Genomic DNA, 20,900 nt, shown 5'->3' on the forward strand with positions numbered 1-20,900 from the left:
TGTGTTTTTTAAAATGAGAATAGCCATGCTTACCACATGGTGTTGCTCTGAAAGTAGAAGTTATATCTATAAAGCACCTAGAAGAGTACTGTGGATACAGTACGTGCTTAATAAATGGAACATCACTTTTGTACTCAATATATTCTTCTCAAGATTCTAGTTTCATATGTATTTTTAATTCATTACAACAAAGGAATATCAAGTAGATTTCAAGGGCTAGGGATGAGCCTATTATGTTGTTATCATTCGTAACACGTGTTTGTACAATGTGTTGGATTTCTTGTTAAGGGCTGTAATAAACAATTTCATTTACTCACAATAATCCTAGAAACTAAATACTACTACTACTTTCATTCTATGAAAGAGGAAATGAATCACAACGAAGTTATAAGTAATTTGGCCAAGGTCACAGAGCTAGAAAATTGAATGGCCAGGCAGGGCTCTAATATTCTACTCAAATATAGTGATTGTAAGAGACTCTATGCTACTTATACAGACTCTGTTGCAGAGGGCCACCAAGGTACTATGTGTTTATATTTGGGAAATGTCTGCTGTACTCCTGCTCAGATGATCCAGTCAACAAAGTGAGATGTCAAGGGTTAAAGCCCATAATGATAAAAAAAATATCTACTGTCTCTTGGGTACCTACCACATGCCAGGCACCATGCTATGCACGCTATATACATGATCGTATTTAATACAGCAAATATGTAGTGTGATTTTTAATTGCATTATCATTTTGCAGATGAAAGCGCCAAATCATAAAGAAGTCAAATAATTCACTCAGGATATAGGGTTAAAAATTGTTGTACCAGGATGCAAACCCCACTAGACCGTGTCAAGTATTGTGTGTCTTTCCAGCATACGCCTGTGCAGGCAAGAGCAAGGATGCTTCCTCCTCCTCTGAGCACAACTGGCTCAGTTGGGAAGTTCAAAACCAACTTTCAAGGCCATTTTCCATCAGGGTTAACTTGTGCTAATGCTGAGGGTATTCACTTAAATGTAGCACTTTGACAGTAATGGCTTTTAATGTTTCTAAAAGGAGAAAGGAATTTCCTGAAGGCTTCTCTCCTTTCTTTTCTTCCCTTTTATTTTTGTATGATTCACACTGCTGGTTAGTTTCACTGAGAACCAGCTACAATGTGTGCGTGCGTACATGTTCAGTCATGTCCTACTCACTGTGACCCTGTGGACTGTGGCCCGCCAGCCTCCTCTGTCCATGGAATTTTCCAGGCAAGAGTACTGGAGCGGGTTGTCATTTCCTTCTCCAGGGAATCTTCCCAATCCAGGGATCAAACCCAGGTCTCTTGTGTCTCCTGCATTGCCAGGCATGTTTTTGACCAATGTACCACCTGGAAAACCGTAATTACACTGTGAGTCCATCTCTAATGATAATAAAATATCTAGTACAATGATTTACAGGGAAAGATTTGGGTTCTACATTTCTCTTTGATTTTAGAAGTGTGTTTATTGAAGTTTTACATACAATTTTAAGTAGCTATAATAAACATATATATCACTTCAGATTTCTTCATCTCATGAGTTCCTGTCATTCATAGGGACTGAGAAAGAACATGATGATTGAAATTGTGTTAGGCATTAAGAAGTCAGTTATGATGATAATACATTGTGTCCAACCCTTACAAAGCTTGCTGGTTGGTAATAAGACCTACCTGATTCTACTCCTTATTCACTCATTCATTAGGCATTTATTGAGCATGTGCTATGTTCCAGGCATCATGTTAGGCACTGTAAATAAAAACAAATAGCAATTCATGTGTATTGAACACTTGCTATGTGCCTGTGGTTATCACTCAGTTGTGTCTGACTCTTTGCTGATGCATACACTGTAGCCTGCCAGGCTCTTCTGTTCATGGAATTCTCCAGGCAAGAATACTGGAGTGGGTAGCCACTCCTTTCTCCAGGCCATCTTTCTGACCCACGGGCTGAACTCTGGTCTCCTGCATTGTAGATGATTCTTTACCATCAGAGCCACCAGGGAATCCCTAACCCTCTTTTAAGTACATGTATGCATTAACTGTTAATCACACCAGCAACCATTTGAGATAGCCATTTTTATTCTTAACTCACTTTATAAGTCAATTTAGTCATTCAGTCACATCTGACTCTTTGCGACCCCATGTACTGTAGCACACCAGGCTTCCCTGTCCATCACCAACACCCAGAGCTTACTCAAACTCATGTCCATCGAGTCAGTGATGCCATCCAACCACTTCATCCTCTGTCAACCCCTTCTCCTCCCACTTCAATCTTTCCTAGCATCAGGGTCTTTTCCAATGAGTCAGTTCTTCACATCAGGTGGCTGAAGTATTGGAGTTTCAGCTTCAGCATCAGTCCTTCCAGTGAATATTCAGTACTGATTGCCTTTAGGATTGACGGGTTTGATCACCTTACAGTCCAGGGACTATCAAGACTCTTCTCCTCTAACACATATACACGGAATTTAGAAAGATGGTAACGATAGCCCTATATGCAGGGCAGAAGAAGAGATGCAGAAGTACAGAACAGACTTTTGAACTCTGTGGGAGAAGGTGAGGGTGGGATGTTTCGAAAGAACAGCATGTATATTATCTGTGGTGAAACAGACCACCAGCCCAGGTGGGATGCATGAGTCAAGTACTCGGGCCTGGTGGGCTGGGAAGACCCAGAGGAATTGGGTGGAGAGGGAGGTGGGATGGGGGACCGGGATGGGGAATACGTGTAACTCTATGGCTGATTCATATCAATGTATGACAAAACCCACTGAAAAAAAAAAAAAAAAAACACACAAACGACTCTTCTCCAACACCACAGTTCAAAAAGCATCGATTCTTCAGCACTCAGCCGTCTTTATGGTCCAACTTTTACATCTCTATGACTACTGGAAAAACCATAGTTTTGACTAGACGGACCTGTGTTGGCAAAGTAATGTCTCTGCTTTTTAATATGCTGTCTAGGTTTGTCATAACTTTTCTTCCAAGGAGCAAGCATCTTTTAATTTCATGGCTAGAGTCAACATCTGCAGAGATTTTGGAGCCCCCCCAAAATAAAGATCTCACTGTTTCCATTGTTTCCCCATCTATTTGCCATGAAGTGATGGGATTGGATGCCATGATTTTAGTTTTCTGAGTGTTGAGCTTTAAGCCAACTTTTTCACTCTCTTCTTTCACTTTCATCAAGAGTTTCTTTAGTTGCTCTTTGCTTTCTGCCTGGTGTCAGACTGGTTTAAGGCTGGTGTCATCTGCATATCTGAGGTTATTGATATTTCTCCCAGAAATCTTGATTCCAGCTTGTACTTCATCCAGCCTGGCATTTCACATGATGTTTTCTGCATGTAAATTAAATAAGCAGGGTGACAATATACAGCCTTGACATACTTCTTTTCCAATTTGGAACCAGTCTATTGTTGCATGTCTAGTTCGACCTGTTGCTTCTTGACCTGGATACAGATTTCTCATGATGCAGGTGAGGTGGTCTGGTATTCCCATCTCTTTAAGAATTTTCCACAGTTTGTTGTGATCTACACAGTCAAATGTTTTGGCATAGTCAATAAAGCAGAAGTAGATGTTTTTCTAGAACTCTCTTGCTTTATTGATGATCCAATGGATGTTGGCAATTTGATCTCTGGTTCCTCTGCTCTTTCTAAATCCAGCTTGAACATATAGAAGTTCATGATTCACCTACTGTTGAAACCTGGCTTGGAGAATTTTGTGCATTACTTTGCTAGTGTGTGAGATGAGTGCAGTTGCCTGGTAGTTTGAACATCCTTTGACATTGCCTTTCTTTGGGGTTGGAATGAAAACTGACCTTTTCCAGTTTTGTGGCCACTACTAAGTTTTCCAGATTTTCTGGCATATTGAGTGCAGCACTTTCACAACATCATCTTTTAGGATTTGAAATAGCTCAACTGGAATTCCATCACCTCCACTAGCTTTGTTCATAGTGATGCTTCCTAAGGTTCACTTGACTTCACATTCCAGGATGTCTGCCTTTAGGTGAGTGATCACACAATTGTGGTTATCTGGGTCATGAAGATCTTTTTTGTATAGTTCTTCTGTGCATTCTTGCCACCTCTTCTAATATCTATTGCTTCTGATATGTCCATAAAATTTCTGTCCTTTATTGTGCCCATCTTTACAAGAACTATTCCCTTGGTATCTCAATTTTTCTTGAAGAGATCTCTAGTCTTTCCCATCCTAGTATTTTCCTCTATTTCTTAGAATTGATCATTGAGGAAGGCTCTCTTATCTCTCCTTGCTATTCTTTGGAACTCTGCATTCAAATGGATATCTTTCCTTTTCTCCTTTGCTTTTCACTTCTCTTCTTTCTCAGCTATTTGTAAGGCTTACTCAGACAACCACTTTGCCTTTTTGCATTTCTTTTTCTTGGGGATGGTCTTGATCCCTGTCTCTTGTACAATGTCATGAACCCCTGTCCATAGTTTTTCAGGTTTATCAGATCTCTGTTTATCAGATCTAATCTCTTGAGTCTATTTGTCACTTCCACTGTAAAGGATTTGATTTAGATCATACCTGAATGGTCTAGTGGTTTTCTGTATTTTCTTCAATTTAAGTCTGAGTTTTGTAACAAGGAGTTCATGATCTGAGTCATAGTCAGCTCCCGGTCTTGTTTTTGCAGACTGTATAGAACTTCTCCATCTTTGGCTACAAAGAATATAATCAATCTGATTTCGGTATTGACCATCTGGTGACGTCCATGTGTAGAGTCTTCTCTTATGTTGTTTGAAGAGGGTGTTTGCTATGACCAGTGCATTTTCTTGACACGACTCTGTTAGCCTTTGCCCTGCTTCATTTTATACTCCAAGGCCAAATTTGCCTGTTACTCCAGGTATCTCTTGATTCCTACTTTTACATTCCAGTCCCCTATAATGAAAAGGACATCTTTTTTGGGTGTTAGTTCTAGAAGGTCTTGTGGGTCTTCATAGAACTGTTCAGCTTCTTTAGCACTCTTGGTTGGGGTATAGACTTGCATTACAGTGATATTGAGTGGTTTGCCTTGGAAAGCAACAGAGATCATTCTGCCATTTTTGAGATTGCACCCAAGTACTGCATTTTGGACTCTCTTGTTTATTAAATGGCTACTCCATTTCTTCTAAGGGATTCTTGCCCACAGTGGTAGATATAATTGTCATCTGAGTTAAATTCACCCAGTCCAGTCCATTTTAGTTCGCTGATTCCTAGAATGTCAATGTTAACTCTTGCCATCTCCTGTTTGACCACTTCCAATTTACCTTGATTCATGGACCCTACATTCCAGGTTACTATGCAGTGTTGTTCTTTACAGCATCAGACTTTACTTCCATCATTAGTCACAACCACAGCTGGGTGTTGTTTTTGCTTTGACTCCACGTCTTCATTCTTTCTTGAGTTAGTTCTCCACTGTTCTCCTGTAGCATATTGCATACCTACTGACCTGGGGGGCTCATCTTTCAGTGCGCTATCCTTTTGCCTTTTCATACTGTTCAAGGGATTCTCAAGGCAAGAATACTGAAGTGGTTTGCCATTCTATTCTCCAGTGGACCACATTTTGTCAGAAAATGGTGGAGAGTTCTCACAAAATGTGGTCCACTTCGTAAATGAGAAAACTGAAATTCTGACAGGTCAAATAATCTGCCCAAGGTCAAAGTGGTGGAGGCAGGCAATTATTTCAGAGCTGTACTTACAGCTACTGTGTTAAACTGCTTATAATAGTGAATGGAAAACATTCTCTGCATTTAAGGAGTTCATTGTTTGGCAATATAGACTGGAAGTTTAAATCAATCCGTTGCAATACATTGTGATATGGGCTTTACAGGATGTCATAAAAATATATTATAGAGCTACCTGACATAGTTGAGAGAGTTTTTAAATGAGCATATAAGCTGAGACTTGAAGAATGAGTGTTAACTATTAATATCAAGGTAAAGGGAGAAATAGGATGAGTGAGTAGGTGGAGGACATGGAGGGAGTGGAGGTTTTATGGGAATAGTGTTTCAAGCAGAGGGTGCAATGTATGACCAAGCTTTAATATATTTAGTGTTGTTGGGGCAAGGTATTAGTTGAGGCTGGAAAATCGGTCAGGTTTCAGATCATATAGGTTTATTTCAATCATATTAAGAAATTTGGATTTATCCAAATCCAAAATGCTATATGAATCCACTGAACAATTTAAGCAATGGTAATTTACATTTTTTTTCATTTTTACATTTTTAGATGATTACTCGAGTAATAGTGTGGAAAATGGAATGATGGGGCAGGATGGTCTATCAAAAAGTTGTTTTCACAAATCAATAGCTGAATGTATGATGTATACCTAAACAGTTACCCTTTTCTTCATGGAAATTTTCTGTGATAAGTTACCCAAACTTTCTGGCTTCTGTGTCCCTGTCTTTTTCTATCCCCAGATGTGCTGCAACCAGCATGATAGATAAATTTTTGGCTAAAGATCTAATGTTAGTCATTGCTTCAGAAGGGAAGAATAACAAGTGAGTTCATCATTGTGGTTAGTTCTATTTATGTTTTTAATTTAGAAAAATGGTAATTAAATAAAAATACCTTATGTTTGATTAAGGACGATACAGTTAAACACTTTGGTGGTGGTGGTGGCGGGCATTAGTCTCATTATACAGAAAGTACCTAAGGGATAACTGAGTTTGAAACACCTTAGTATAAGACAGAGCTAGCATCAAAGTCTTGTTATCTCCTTGTTTTTTTCCCCCACTGCCTCTAGATAAGATGTTGTGTGTTGATTACAGTTGTTCACAGGTGGAAATGCTGAATAAGCTAAAGGCATTGCTGCTGCTGCTAAGTCGCTTCAGTCGTGTCTGACTCTGTGTAACTCTATAGACGGCAGCCACCAGCCTCCCCCATCTCTGGGAGTCTCCAGGCAAGAACACTGGAGTGGGTTGCCATTTCCTTCTCCAATGCATGAAAAGGAAAAGGAAAAGTGAAGTCGCTCAGTCATGTCCGACTCTTAGCGACCCCATGGACTGAAGCCTACTAGGCTCCTCCAGCCATGGGATTCTCCAGGCAAGAGTACTGGAGTGGGTTGCCAGTGCCTTCTCCGAAAGGCATTGAGTCAATGCCAAAGAATACTCAAAGTACTGCACAATTGCATTCATCTAACATGCTAGTAAAGTAATGATCAAAATTCTCCAAGCCAGGCTTCAGCAATACGTGAACTGTGAACTTCCAGATGTTCAAGCTGGTTGTAGAAAAGGCAGAGGAACCAGAGATCAAATTGCCAACGTCTGCTGGATCATCAAAAAAGCAAGAGAGTTCCAGAAAAACATCTATTTCTGCTTTATTGACTATGCCAAAGCCTTTAACAGTGGGGATCACAATAAACTCTGGAAAATTCTGAAACAGATGGGAATATCAGACCACCTGACCTGTCTCTTGCGAAACCTGTGTGCAGGTCAGGAAGCAACAGTTAGAACTGGACATGGAACAAAAGACTGGTTCCAAATAGGAAACGGAGTACGTCAAGGCTGTATATTGTCACCCTGCTTATTTAACTTATATGCAGAGTACATCATGAGAAGTGCTGGGCTGGAAGAAGCACAAACTGGAATCAAGATTGCTGGGAGAAATGTCAGTAACCTCCGATATGCAGATGACACCATCCTTATGGCAAAAAGTGAAGAAGAACTAAAGAACCTCTTGATGAAATTGAAAGAGGAGAGTGAAAAAGTTGGCTTAAAGCTCAACATTCAGAAAACTAAGGTCATGGCATCTGGTCCCATCACTTCATGCCAAATAGTTGGGGAAACAGTGGCTGACTTTATTTTTCTAGGCTCCAAAATCACTGCAGATGGTGACTGCAGCCATGAAATTAAAAGATGTTTACCCCTTGGAAGGAAGTTATGACCAACCTACACAGCATATTAAAAAGCAGAGACATTACTTTGCCAACAAAGGTCCATCTAGTCAAAGCTGTGGTTTTTCCAGTAGTCATGTATGGATGTGAGAGTTGGGCTATAAAGAAAGCCCAGTGCCAAAGAATTGATGCTTTTGAACTGTGGTGTTGGAGAAGACTCCTGAGAGTCCCTTGGACTGCAAGGGGATCCAACCAGTCCATCCTAAAGGAGATCAGTCCTGGGTGTTCATTGGAAGGACTGATGTTGAAGCTGAAACTCCAGTACTTTGGTCACCTCATGCGAAGAGCTGACTCATTTGAAAAGACCCTGATGCTGTGAAAGATTGAGGGCAGGAGGAGAAGGGGATGACAGAGGATGAGATGGTTGGATGGAATCACCGAATCAAGGGACATGAGTTTAGGTGAACTCTGGGAGTTGGTGATGGACAGGGAGGCCTGGTGCTGTGGTTCATGTGGGGTCAGGAAGAGTCAGAAATGATTGAATGACTGAACTGAACTGATTGCTTAGAAAGGCAAAATATAGAATTCATATAACTCTGTGAGATGACTGCTTGATTTCCACATCCCAGGCCAAATATTGTACCTTGAACAAATATATAGTTGAACAATGGCCTGTTTCATATGTCCCCAAATGATATATGGAAGTTCTTAAAAAAAGGAAATTGGGTTGCATTACATCCAGTTGGTTGAATAGAGGTCCATAGAGACCTTAACCACTGTTCACAACACTTTAAGTGTTCTTACCAAGTTGTTGGAGGCTCTGTGCTGAAGCAGTGTTTTCCTATGAGTAGAACAACATACTGTCTGGGAAGACTTTATACCTGAACTCAAGCTATGCCAGAGTTTACCATCATTAGTAAACACATAGAGACATACTTTACAACTTCAACTTGCTACCTCTTAGTATTAACAGTAAAATATCTGAGGAATAGAAAGAAAAATTGAGTGAGGGGTTATGATATATTTATTTTGACTTAAGAATTCAGAGAGCAGAGTCAGCTAGTCTAATGTGTGCTACTTATCCATAAAGACTTACTAAGCATAAACTTGGCCACTACTTGTGTCTGTCAAGTGGCAGTACTGAAGTTGCATGAGGATAAGATATCCTTTAAGGACCAATGGACTAACCCATATTGCTTTGAGTCTAAATGAAGCTTTGTGTTATTTATGCCTTCACCAACTTATCAGCACTATACCAGCTGCCAGAAAAGCAGTGACAAAGGTATAGAAGTAGACTATTCTTTCCAAGAATAATGAATTTAACTGTGGGTCAGCGTATGCCCTTCTTTCTTTTGCAGCTCTTCTTTCTCTCTCTTTTGCATCCCACAAAGTTAAGATGTTAGCACTTCATTTTTTTCTGTGGTATGTCTAGGAAGCAACAGGGTATAATGGAAAGAGCATAGGGTGAGGGGTCCTGCCTCTGCTGTGTGTGAGACATTTGGAAGTTACTCAACTTTTCAGAGCCCCAGTGTCCAGTTTTCTCATGTGTAAAATGGGAATAACAGGTATTGCCCCATGGAGTTATTGAAACAAATATTTGTGAAAGCACCTTGCAAATGCTAAGTAACTATTGTCACTCAGATTCTCTGGGACTCAGTTTTCTCATCTGGAAAAGGAATGTGTTGGAAAAAGGTGACTTCTAAATGTTACAACACTAACATGTGGTCAAACTAAATATCATAAAATCATTCTGTTTTATACAAAATGTTGACTCATTATTTGACACTCAAGAAAGTGATAATATATGCTGATAGCCCATAGCTCTAGGGGAAAGTAGACTGCAAGTAGATAGAAAGTGATCAAATCTCTGTAAGTAGATGCAGACTTACATATTTCAGGGCAATAGGGATAGAGGTAATGAAACTGAGAACAAATAAAGAAACAAAACAGAGAATCTCCTCCTTTGCAAGAGTTTGCTATAAAAATGAATCAGGTGCAAACCAGGGAGGAAGGGGAAAAAAAAACCCTCTAATGCTAGGGAGATGATAGTTATTTATCAGCTTCTACTATAGTAGCAGAGGCTGAAATAGCTGACAGGATATTGAACAGAAATCAGTGGAGATGGATTCTGCCAGGCCAAGGGACCCTGGAGACAAACCTTTCAGCCACAACCTGAGTAGCACAGTAGTGCAGCTATATGATGAATGACAACTCCAGTGGCATGGGAACTAGCTGTTTCTTGCCACTTTGGTGAGTGACTGGGGATTCGTATCTGCCATGGAAACAGTCAGCTGACACTAGTGTGGATAGTTTCATGCCTTGTCATTTGCTACAGGGATCTATTGATAGTGGAAGGAGATCTGCTTGATTCCAATCAAAAGAGTTTAAGTGAGAAGTGATGTAAAATGCATCCATTTAACTCATATTAACTGTATACTTCCTATGTGCTTATGCTTGGTGCAGGGAGCATAGCACTGAATAAGCATCCTCTTCTCATGGAGTTTATTTTCTAGTTTGTTGGACATAACAAAATAAGTAATAAGTAAAATTTATAGTACATTAGTTGCTGATAAGTGATATGGAGAAAAATCAGAGAATATGTGTAGGGTGGGTTGGAAGGTTTATTAATTTTACCTAGGGTCATGGAACAACAGACTGGTTCCAAATAGGAAAAGGAGTACGTCAAGGCTGTATATTGTCACCCTGCTTATTTAAATTATATGCAGAGTACATCATGAGAAATGCTGGGCTGGAAGAAGCACAAGCTGGAATCAAGATTGCCAGGAGAAATATCAATAACCTCAGATATGCAGATGACACCACCCTTATGGCAGAGAGTGAAGAGGAACTAAAAAGCCTCTTGATGAAAGTGAAAGAGGAGAGTGAAAGAGTTGACTTAAAGCTCAACATTCAGAAGACTAAGATCATGACATCTGGTCCCATCACCTCATGGATGGAAATAGATGGGGAGACAGTGGAAACAGTGTCAGACTTTATTTTTCTGGGCTCCAAAATCACTGCAGATGGTGACTGCAGTCATGAAATTAGAAGATGCTTACTCCTTGGAAGGAAAGTTATGACCAACCTAGATAGCATATTAAAAAGCAGAGACATTACTTTGCCAACAAAGGTCCATCTGGTCAAGGCTATGGTTTTTCCAGTGGTCATGTATGGATGTGAGAGTTGGACTGTGAAGAAAGCTGAGCACCAAAAAATTGATGGTTTTGAACTGTGGTGTTGAAGAAGACTCTTGAGAGTCCCTTGGACTGCAAGGAGATCCAACCAGTCCATCCTGAAGGAGATCAGTCCTGGGTGTTCATTGGAAGGACTGATGCTGAAGCTGAAACTCCAATACTTTGGCCACCTCATGCGAAGAGTTGACTCATTGGAGAAGACCCTGATGCTGGAAGGGATTGGGGGCAGGAGGAGAAGGGGATGACAGAGGATGAGATGGTTGGGTAGCATTACCGACTCGATGGGCATGAGTTTGAGTAAACTCAGGAGTTTGTGATGGACAGGGAGGCCTGACGTGCTGCAATTCATGGGGTCGCAAAGAGTCGGACACAACTGAGCAACTGAACTGAACTGAGGGTGATGAGGATTGACCTGAGAAGGCTTCATTTGAGTTAAGACCTAAAGGAGCTGAGGAGATGAACTGTTCTGATATCTCAGTAATGAAATTTAGGCAACGAGAATAGGAAGTACAAAGGGACTTTGAGGTAGGAGTGTAATTGGTATGTCCAGGGAACAGTGAGGAGGTCAATGTGGTTGTAGAAGAGCAGGCAAGGCAGGCAATATAGGAAAAAATATCAAAGGTCAAATTAAGTATCCTTAAAGGACATTGTGAGGATATTGGCCTTTAATATGGATAAGATAGGAGGGTCAATAACTGAGATAGGAAAGTGTGTGAGGAACAGGTTTTGCGGGGATGATCATGAGTTCAGTTTTGGATGCATTCTGTATTAAATTCAAATAGAGATGTCAGGTAAACATTCATTTATATAGGTCTGATTTTAGGGGAAAGGTCTAGACTAGAGATGTAAATTTGTGAATCATTAGCATACAGTCTGATTGAGATAATCAAAGGAGAAAAATATTTATAGAAAAGATAAAAGGTACATGGACTAGTGCTTGGGGCAATGTAACATTAAGGGGTCAGAAAAATAAAGTACACATTAGGTAAGTAAATATAACTTGTTCTAACAAGCACATGCTGAATGTCTTAAGAAAACAGAAATTTATATCTTTAAGTAAATTCTAAAGGTGTGTTATTGATTGGACTGATTGGAGTGGCGTAGCTTTTCTGCAGTGACCTAACTCATGTTTCTACTACCCTTAATTGTCTGTCTCAGGTGTCACAATTACAGAATTAAATGTCATCTTATTTCATCAGACCAGTAAAATAGGAATGAATTTGGAGGACTGTGAGTGGGAGAACTTTATAGGCTGGGTTTGAAATATGAGCCTATAACTTGTACTCACTTCCTATTAACAGTCATGTGGCTATAATGAACTGTGCAGGGGGCAGGGGGAGCAATGAATGTACTGGGAGTGTGTACCAAAGAGGTAGAGGAAATGGGTTTAGTGAATATCTAGCTAGTCTCTGCCACAAGGAAAAACTGTCAAAGGGAGTTGAACATAAGTGATCATTGAAATAGGAGAATGTGGTTTTAGAGAGAAGTAAGAAATCATTTTTTACAGATGGCCAACAAACACATGAAAAGACGCTTAGCATCACTTATTATTAGAGAAATGCAAATCAAAACTACAATGAGGTACCACCTCACACCACTCAGAATGGCCATCATTAAAAAGTCTAGAAATAATAAGTTCTGGAGAGGGTATGGAGAAAAGGGAACTATTCTACACTGTTGGTGGGAATATAAATTTGTGCAGCCACTATGGAGGTTCCTTAAAACACTAAAATAGAGCTATCATATGATACTGCAATCCCACTCTTGGGCATGTATCTGGAGAAAACTCTAATTCAAAAAGATACATGGATACCCCAATGTTCATAGCAGCACAATTTATAATAACCAATATATGGAAGCAATCTAAAGGTCCCTTGACAGATGAATACACACACACACACACACACACACACACACACACACACACATGCATATGTATATACAAACATATACATACATGCAATGGAATATTATTCAGCCACAAAAATGAATGAAGTAATGCCATTTACAGCAACATGAATGGACCCAGAGATTATCATTCTAAGTGGAATAAATCAGACAGAGGAAAACATACCATACATTATTTGTATGTGGAACCTAAAATATGTAAACAGACTTATTTACAAAACAGAAACAGACTCAGACATAGAAAACAAACTTATGGTTACCAAAGGGTAAAGGGAAGGGAGGGATAAATTAGGAGTTTGGGATTAGCAGGTACTACATATAAAATAAATAAATAGCAAGGACCTACATATAGCACAAGGGACTATTTCAATATCTTATAATCTGTAATGAAAAAGAAATATATAAAACTGAACCACTTTGCTGTACACCAGAAAAAAAAGGCACAACACTGAAAATCAACTATACTGTAATAAAACATTTTTTTTTCCTGGAATAGGAGAATGATAGATTGGGTAAAATAATACATAAAAATTAACCTTTGGATTTAGTAAGGCATAATTCAATGGTAACCTTATTAAGATCAGTTTTGGCAAAGTAAGGATGGAGAAAGTCCAACTGAACTAGATTCTAGAGAGAATGAAAAGAGAGAGTGTGCATGGACAATTATTTTGCAAAGTCTCTTGGTACTTTCAACCAGAAGTACCCACCTGTATCTTAGAATTGTACATAGGTATCTATACTGCAGAAAGTTAGTAGAGATGAATATTGTGAAGAGTTTTCTTGGTTCTGCCTGGACAAGACAGTGTCCAATTAGACATTCAAATATGAGTTAAAACTTGTGTCAGGAGAGTGATGTCACCAAGATAGCAGAATAGAAGACCTCAGGGTCTATCATTGGAGTTCTAAAAGAAGAGAAGGACAAAGAGATAGAAAGATTAAAGAAATAATGGCTGAGAACTTCTCAAAACTGAGGAGAGATTTGAACATCTAAGTTTACAAAGCTAATAAGTCACCACAAAATTTTAATCCCAATTCATCTTCTCCAAGATGATCATAATAAAACTATGTAAAATCAAAAGCAAAGAGAATCATAAAAGCAGCAAGAAAAACACTCTCTCATACAAGGGAAACCCCATAAGGTTATCAGTAGATTTCTCAGCAGAGACCTTGCAGACCAACAGAAAATGGGATGCTCTTTTCAAAGTGCTGAAAAAAAGTGCCACCCAAGAGTACTTCACCTAGCAAAGTTGTCCTTCAGAAAAGAAGGTTAGATAAAGATTTCCCAAACAGAAGCTGAGGGAATTTATCACCACTAGGCTTGCCTTAAAATGCTGTAAGTAGTTCAAGCTGAAACTAAAGGACACCAACTAGTAACATCAAAACATATGAAAATAAACAACACACCAGTAAAGGCAAGTATATATTCAGATTCAGAATAGTCTAACCTGATGGTCTATTATCCAGTTAACTTTTATCAAGGATGAAGGACAAAAGTATCAAATAGCTATAGCTATAATATGTTAATAGATACACAATATAAAAAGATGTAAATTGTGAGATCAAAAACATAAAAGTGGGAGGGGCAATAAAAGGGTAGACTTTTGTAGGCAGTCAAAGTTAAAGTTGTTATTAGGTAAAAATACACTTATATTTATGAGAAATTTCAAAAGCAGCCTCAGGATAACCACAGAACAAAAATCTATAGTAAATACACCCAAGGTAGAGCAGAATCAAAGTCTACCACTATAGGAAATCATCAATTCACAAAGGAAGAGCAGCAAGAGAGGAAGATAGGAACAAAGGAACTATAAAACAACCAGAAGATAGTTAACAAGATTGCAACAGTAAGTCTTTGCCTAGAAATATTTTTTTCAACATAAATGGGTATTTTTCGTTCAAAGCCATAGAGTGCCTTAATAGATTAAAAAAAAAAAAAAAAAGTCACAAGAAACTGAGACCTTACTATATGTTGAGTACAAGAGACTAACTTCAGCTTCAAGGACCCATACAGAGCAAACTGAGGAATGGAGGAAATGGGAAAAACAGTTTAAGATTTTACTGAAAATCACAATAATAAGAGCTAATACCCAAGGACAGTGTGAAGAGTCAAGCGAGCCTCAGTGTACTCAATAATGGCAATGGAAGTTGGTGGATGTGGAGTTTTAGCACAAACTTACAAACTGCTTGCTTTTGCTCCAAATGAATAACTAGGCCCAGAAGCCTCTTTACAAAGCCTAAAAAGCACATTAGGAAAAAGAGTTTAGAATATTTTTTAAAATCCAAACAAGAATCTAGGTTTGGTTAAGAAATATCAGTGTAGCTTATTAAAAATTAATACTGATAAACCTTGTACATATATTTTTTAATTATTTTAGTATTGCCCCATTCATATTTTTCCTTAAGGAGTATGAAACCTAGACATCAAATTGTTTTAGGGAAATGATTTCTCTTTCACACCTCTCACTTATGCACCGCTGAGGAAAGTGAAAGTGTAGGCTGTATTACTCTGTCAGAAATTATCATCACCAATTAGCAGAAGCTACCCAAATTTGAGTCATCAGGATTAAGAAGATAAAATAGTCTCTAGAGAAGACAAATAGCAAATATCTGAAACTTATAGTACCACTTCCCTTTTCCTTCAGCCCTGGACATGATAAATAAATCATGGGATTCTTTCTAGCTGAGCCTGGAAATAGCCTTAGATTTCTTCTTCGCAGTACCGCAGGTGACCACCACAAAACAATTGAAATTGGCATATGAAAAGAAGCTAGGTGCTAGCCCAGCTCTCACAGGTGTTCTTTGTGAAAACCAGCCTTACAAAAAACTTCACAGAAGTTCTTTCTCTTTGAAACTAAAGGGAACAATACATGTCTTCAAAAGGTTCCCATTTCAAAGACATTTGGACATGGTGGATAACTAGAAGAAGGTTTTGTGATTACTGTGTTTCCTGGTATCATTTCTCTTAGCATCCTCTCCTAACTCATTGGTAAATATATTTCATTTTAGAATAGAAGCCCATATGTATTGCAAGAGTAGAGCTAAAATATTATACAGAAGAAATGCATTATTCAAAATATTCTAAAGATATTCCTTTAAATTGATATCAATAAACCGTTCTTGTTTTTTCACTTCACTTACAGCAGTTATTGACTGAATTCTGGTTACTACCATGGAACATTTAAAAAATTAAAGATGATAACTGCCTATAATAATTTTTTTATCACTTGTAACCCTCAAGGTTTTAGTGCTTTCTTACAAACTTATTATTTACACACACACTTTTATCTATTTCAGTCATGGAACAAAAAAACCCAGCATAAAAGCACAGTTTCTAATCAACATTCCTGATGGGCATCACTTGCAGTTCATACCTTCCGTTTAGTAGCTCACTAGCTTCCTAGAAAACCAGTTCCATCTTCTCTGGAGAACATACTGGAGTACAGTGAACAGTTAAGACTTCTTTGCTTCTTCTTTTTTTTTTTTTTTTTTGTGATATTTACAAACAGTATTTTTTTTTTTCTTTGCAGACTCATTTTAATCTGTTTTGCGTTAGATAGAACTTTTTCTTTCATCAAAAGTTCAGTTCAGTTCAGTCCAGTCACTCAGTCGTGTCCGACTCTTTGCGACCCCATGAATTGCAGCACGTCAGGCCTCCCTGTCCATCACCAACTCCCGGAGCTTAATCAAACTCATGCCCATCGAGTCGGTGATGCCATCCAGCCATCTCATCCTCTGTCGCCCCCTTCTCCTCCTGCCCCCAATCCCTCCCAGCATCAGAGTCTTTTCCAATGAGTCAACTCTTCACATGAGGTGGCCAAAGTATTGGAGTTTCAGCTTCAGCATCAGCCCTTCCAATGAACACCCAGGACTGATCTCCTTCAGGATGGACTGGTTGGATCTCCTTGCAGTCCAAGGTACTCTCAAGAGTCTTCTCCAACACCACAGTTCAAAAACATCAATTTTTAGGAGCTCAGATATGCTCACAGTCCAACAATTACATCCATACATGACCACTGGAAAAACCATAGCCTTGACCAGACGGACATTTGTTGGCAAAGTAGTCTCTGCTTTTTAGCATGCTATCTAAGTTGGTCATAACTTTCCTTCCAAGGAGTAAGCATCTTCTAATTTCATGACTGCAATCACCATCTGCAGTGATTTTGGAGCTCAGAAAAATAAAGTCAGCCACTGTTTCCACTGTTTCCCCATCTATTTGCCATGAAGTGATGGGACCAGATGCCATGATCTTAGTTTTCTGAATGTTGAGCTTTAAGCCAACTTTTTCACTCTCCTCTTTCACTTGCATCAAGAGGCTCTTTAGAAGAAGAAGTTCTTCTTCGCTTTCTGCCATAAGGATGGTGTCATCTGCATATCTGAGGTTATTGATATTTCTCCTGGCAATCTTGATTCCAGCTTGTACTTCTTCCAGCCCAGCGTTTCTCATGATGTACTCTGCATATAAAGCTAGGGGATGTGATGGAATTCCAGTTGAGCTATTTCAAATCCTGAAAGATGATGCTGTAAAAGTGCTGCACTCAATATGCCAGCAAATTGGGAAAACTCAGCAGTGGCCACAGGACTGGAAAAGGTCAGTTTTTATTCCAATCCCTAAGAAAGGCAATCCCAAAGAATGCTCAAACTACTGCACAATTGCACTCATCTCACACGCTAGTAAAGTAATGCTCAAAATTCTCCAAGCCAGGCTTCAGCAATATGTGAACCCAGAACTTCCAGATGTTCAAGCTGGTTTTAGAAAAGGCAGAGGTTCCAGAGATCAAATTGCCAATATCTGCTGGATCATCAAAAAAGCAAGAGAGTTCCAGAAAAACATTTATTTCTGCTTTATTGACTACACCAAAGCCTTCGACTGTGTGGATCACAATAAACTGTGGAAAATTCTGAAAGAGATGGGAATACCAGACCACCTGACCTGCCTCTTGAGAAACCTGTATGCAGGTCAGGAAGCAACAGTTAGAACTGGACATGGACCAACAGACTGGTTCCAAATAGGAAAAGGAGTACGTCAAGGCTGTATATTGTCACCCTGCTTATTTACCTTTTTTCCATCAAAAGTAGCCCAAATCAAAATGAGCCAGTCTTTTAAATATAGTTTTATTTATTTATTTTTGGTTGTGCTGAGTCTTTGTTGTTGAGCAGGATTTTCTCTAGTTGCAGTGCATGAATTTCTCATTGTGGTGACTCCTCTTGTAGAGCAGAAGCTCTAGGTGTGTGGGCCTCAGTAGTTGCAATTCCTGGGCTCTAGAGCACAGGCTCAGTAGTTGTGATGCCAGAACTTAGTTGCTCTATGGCATGTGGGATTTTCCCAGACTAGGAATCAAACCATGTCTCCTGCATTGGCTGGTGGATTCGTTACCAGTGAGCCACCAGGGAAGCCCCTAAATGGGTGAGTCTTAGTTTAAACTCCTAAACTCTTTTCTTTCCACCCCTCATGTTTTTCACTCCACTCAGCCCTCATCCCGTCACACATTCTTTCCTTTTCCAGACATTGTGTGTTCCCGTGTTGTTCTCTGGCTACCTAGGCTCTTTGGGGCTCTTTATTCAAAGCTAATCTGTCTCTTTCCCCCTTTTGTGTTCTTTTTCTGTTCAAAATGAATCTGTTCATGAGCCCATTCTCTAAGATAGTGCAGGGATACTGATGCTAACTGATTATATCTATTTATAATAGGAGTTACTCTCTTTCGTGCGGTACTCTTCCAATGACTAAACTAAATAAGGATACATAAGGTGTTAGAGCAGACTGGTGGAAGCAAAAACTGGGGGCAAGGAGCTTTGCAGTACTACTTCTATGGCTCTAGTTAAGAGTGTACTTATGTCATGTCTGTTGAGAAGACTTTGGTAGCACATAGTGATTATCCAACTTGAATAGGCCTCGGTATAATTAATGCAAAATTTCCACAGAGAAATTATTAGGAATGTTGAGTGATATAGAGGAGAAGTTAGAAGATCTGAGTACTAGTTCAGGTTGTGCCACTTACTTGCCATCACACCCAGGAGCTTGGTTTCTTCATCTGCATTCCTCAGGCAGCTGTTAAAAGTTTAATCTAATATAAGATAGATAAAATCATTGTGAAAATGGTCAAGAGCTGATCAATAAATATGTAATTATCATTATTGTGTGTAGCATTCATTTTATGACTTCTTATGCTTTTAATAAAGCTCCAAACACAAATGTACATTTTCTTCCTAGAGTTTATGGGTAACTTGCCTGGATTAGATCATTTCTCTTCTGTTTTCTTCCTAAAGAAAATATTATTGTCAACAGGCACACACGGTCTGATACAAGGATTGTGTTCAATGATGTGAAAGCTTGACATGAGGATTTGAAATTTATGACCAAGACTCAGTGTTTTCTGTGGCTGTTTGTGTTCCAACTCCCAGGACATTCAAAAGCTCTCTGCTATGCTGAGCTTCAAAAAAGCACTAAAATCACATGGGACCAGTCTGCTAGGCAGGCCTCTGTGTACTGCACAATTCCAGAACTTGTGCCCTTTTCCATGCCAGCTCATCATTCAGGGTCATTTGTCGAAACTGAATGTGTCCTTCTTGGAATCCCATCTCTTACTAGATTGATGATATTCAGTAGGCAGGGAGAGACACTTTGCTGGATAGTGACTTACATACAATGTCAATTATTCCCATAAAACAGGTTGAGAAAGAAGAGGGAAAAGGCAAGCAAATCCAGGTTCAGATTGGAACTAAGAAGGCAGTATTTTGTGGTAGTTAAGTTAATGGGCTTTGGGAATCAGCTCTACTTGTCTTGTTGAACTCAAGTTCATGTGCTGGGTGCACAGTGAGGCCAAACAGATTGAGATGTTGGAGTTTGAACCGAGAAAATTTTATTGCAAGGGACATGCAAGATGAATAGGCAGCTTGGGCTCAAGAGACTCAAATTCCCTGATGGCTTTCAGGGAGGAGTTTTTATAGACAAAATTTGGGAGAAGGACTGCAGGTTGTATAACCTTCCACAAATTGGTTGGTAGTGAGGTAACAGGGTGGGGTTCTAGGAATCTCGATAATCAGTCTTCTGGTTTCCACCAGGCTGGGGTCCTTGTGCTTGTGCTTAGCCTGAAGTTACCATCCTCCAGCTGGGCAGGGGTCTTAGTTCCTGTAGAAGAATTCAGCGATATGTACCAGATTGTTAAGAATAAACTTTGAAGAGGAACTAGGGCTTGCTCTTTCATGGCACTATTGTTTCTTTATGTGTTCTCTCACTTCCCTGGTTAGTAATTGTTTGAATCTTCTCTTGGTAACTCAGGGAAGGTCTAGGAGGACGCACACCTTTTTCTTACAAACAAGAAATGGGGACACGGAAAGGCTATTGTGCCTGGGAAGGCCTTACAGGGTTCTGCTAAGTTTCAGCTCTCTCCCTTTTTTTGAACATTTCTCAATCTCAAGGGGAGCAGGTGTTAGACAAGAAAGGGAATAACATTTTGGATAGAGAGGCTAATCATAAACTTGGCAGAGAAACTTGGTTTTGAAGCCAAATCTGGCCTGTGTACCCCAACAGCAAATTAAATCTCAGAGACAATTTTTGGGTGAAGTAGAAAAGGATAGATTTTCTGCTTTACCAGGCAAAGGGGGCCACAGTGGGCTAATGCCCTCAAAACTGTCCTGACCTGGAGGGGGTAGTGGAAAATTTTATGGTAACGGTTCAAAGAGAGTGTGATCAGCTCGTGGACATTCTTCTGATTAGTTGGTGGTAAGGTAAGTGGGTGTCAGCATAATACACTGTGTGGTTCCAACTGATCTGGACAGCAGACAGTTAACTTCTCCCACCTGTTAGGGGTTTCAGTATCTGCAGAATCTGCATCTTCAGAAGAGCTCAAAGATATTGTTGTGTACCCTACTTGATGTGGAACCAGGACTTTGCTCCAAGACTACACTATTGTTTTTTGACTGTTTCTCTCTCGTCTCCACATCCCCTCCATTCCCTAATAAGCAACTATTTGAACCTGCCCC

Source organism: Muntiacus reevesi, chromosome X (genome assembly GCF_963930625.1).
Source record: "Muntiacus reevesi chromosome X, mMunRee1.1, whole genome shotgun sequence".
NCBI lineage: Eukaryota > Metazoa > Chordata > Mammalia > Artiodactyla > Cervidae > Muntiacus > Muntiacus reevesi.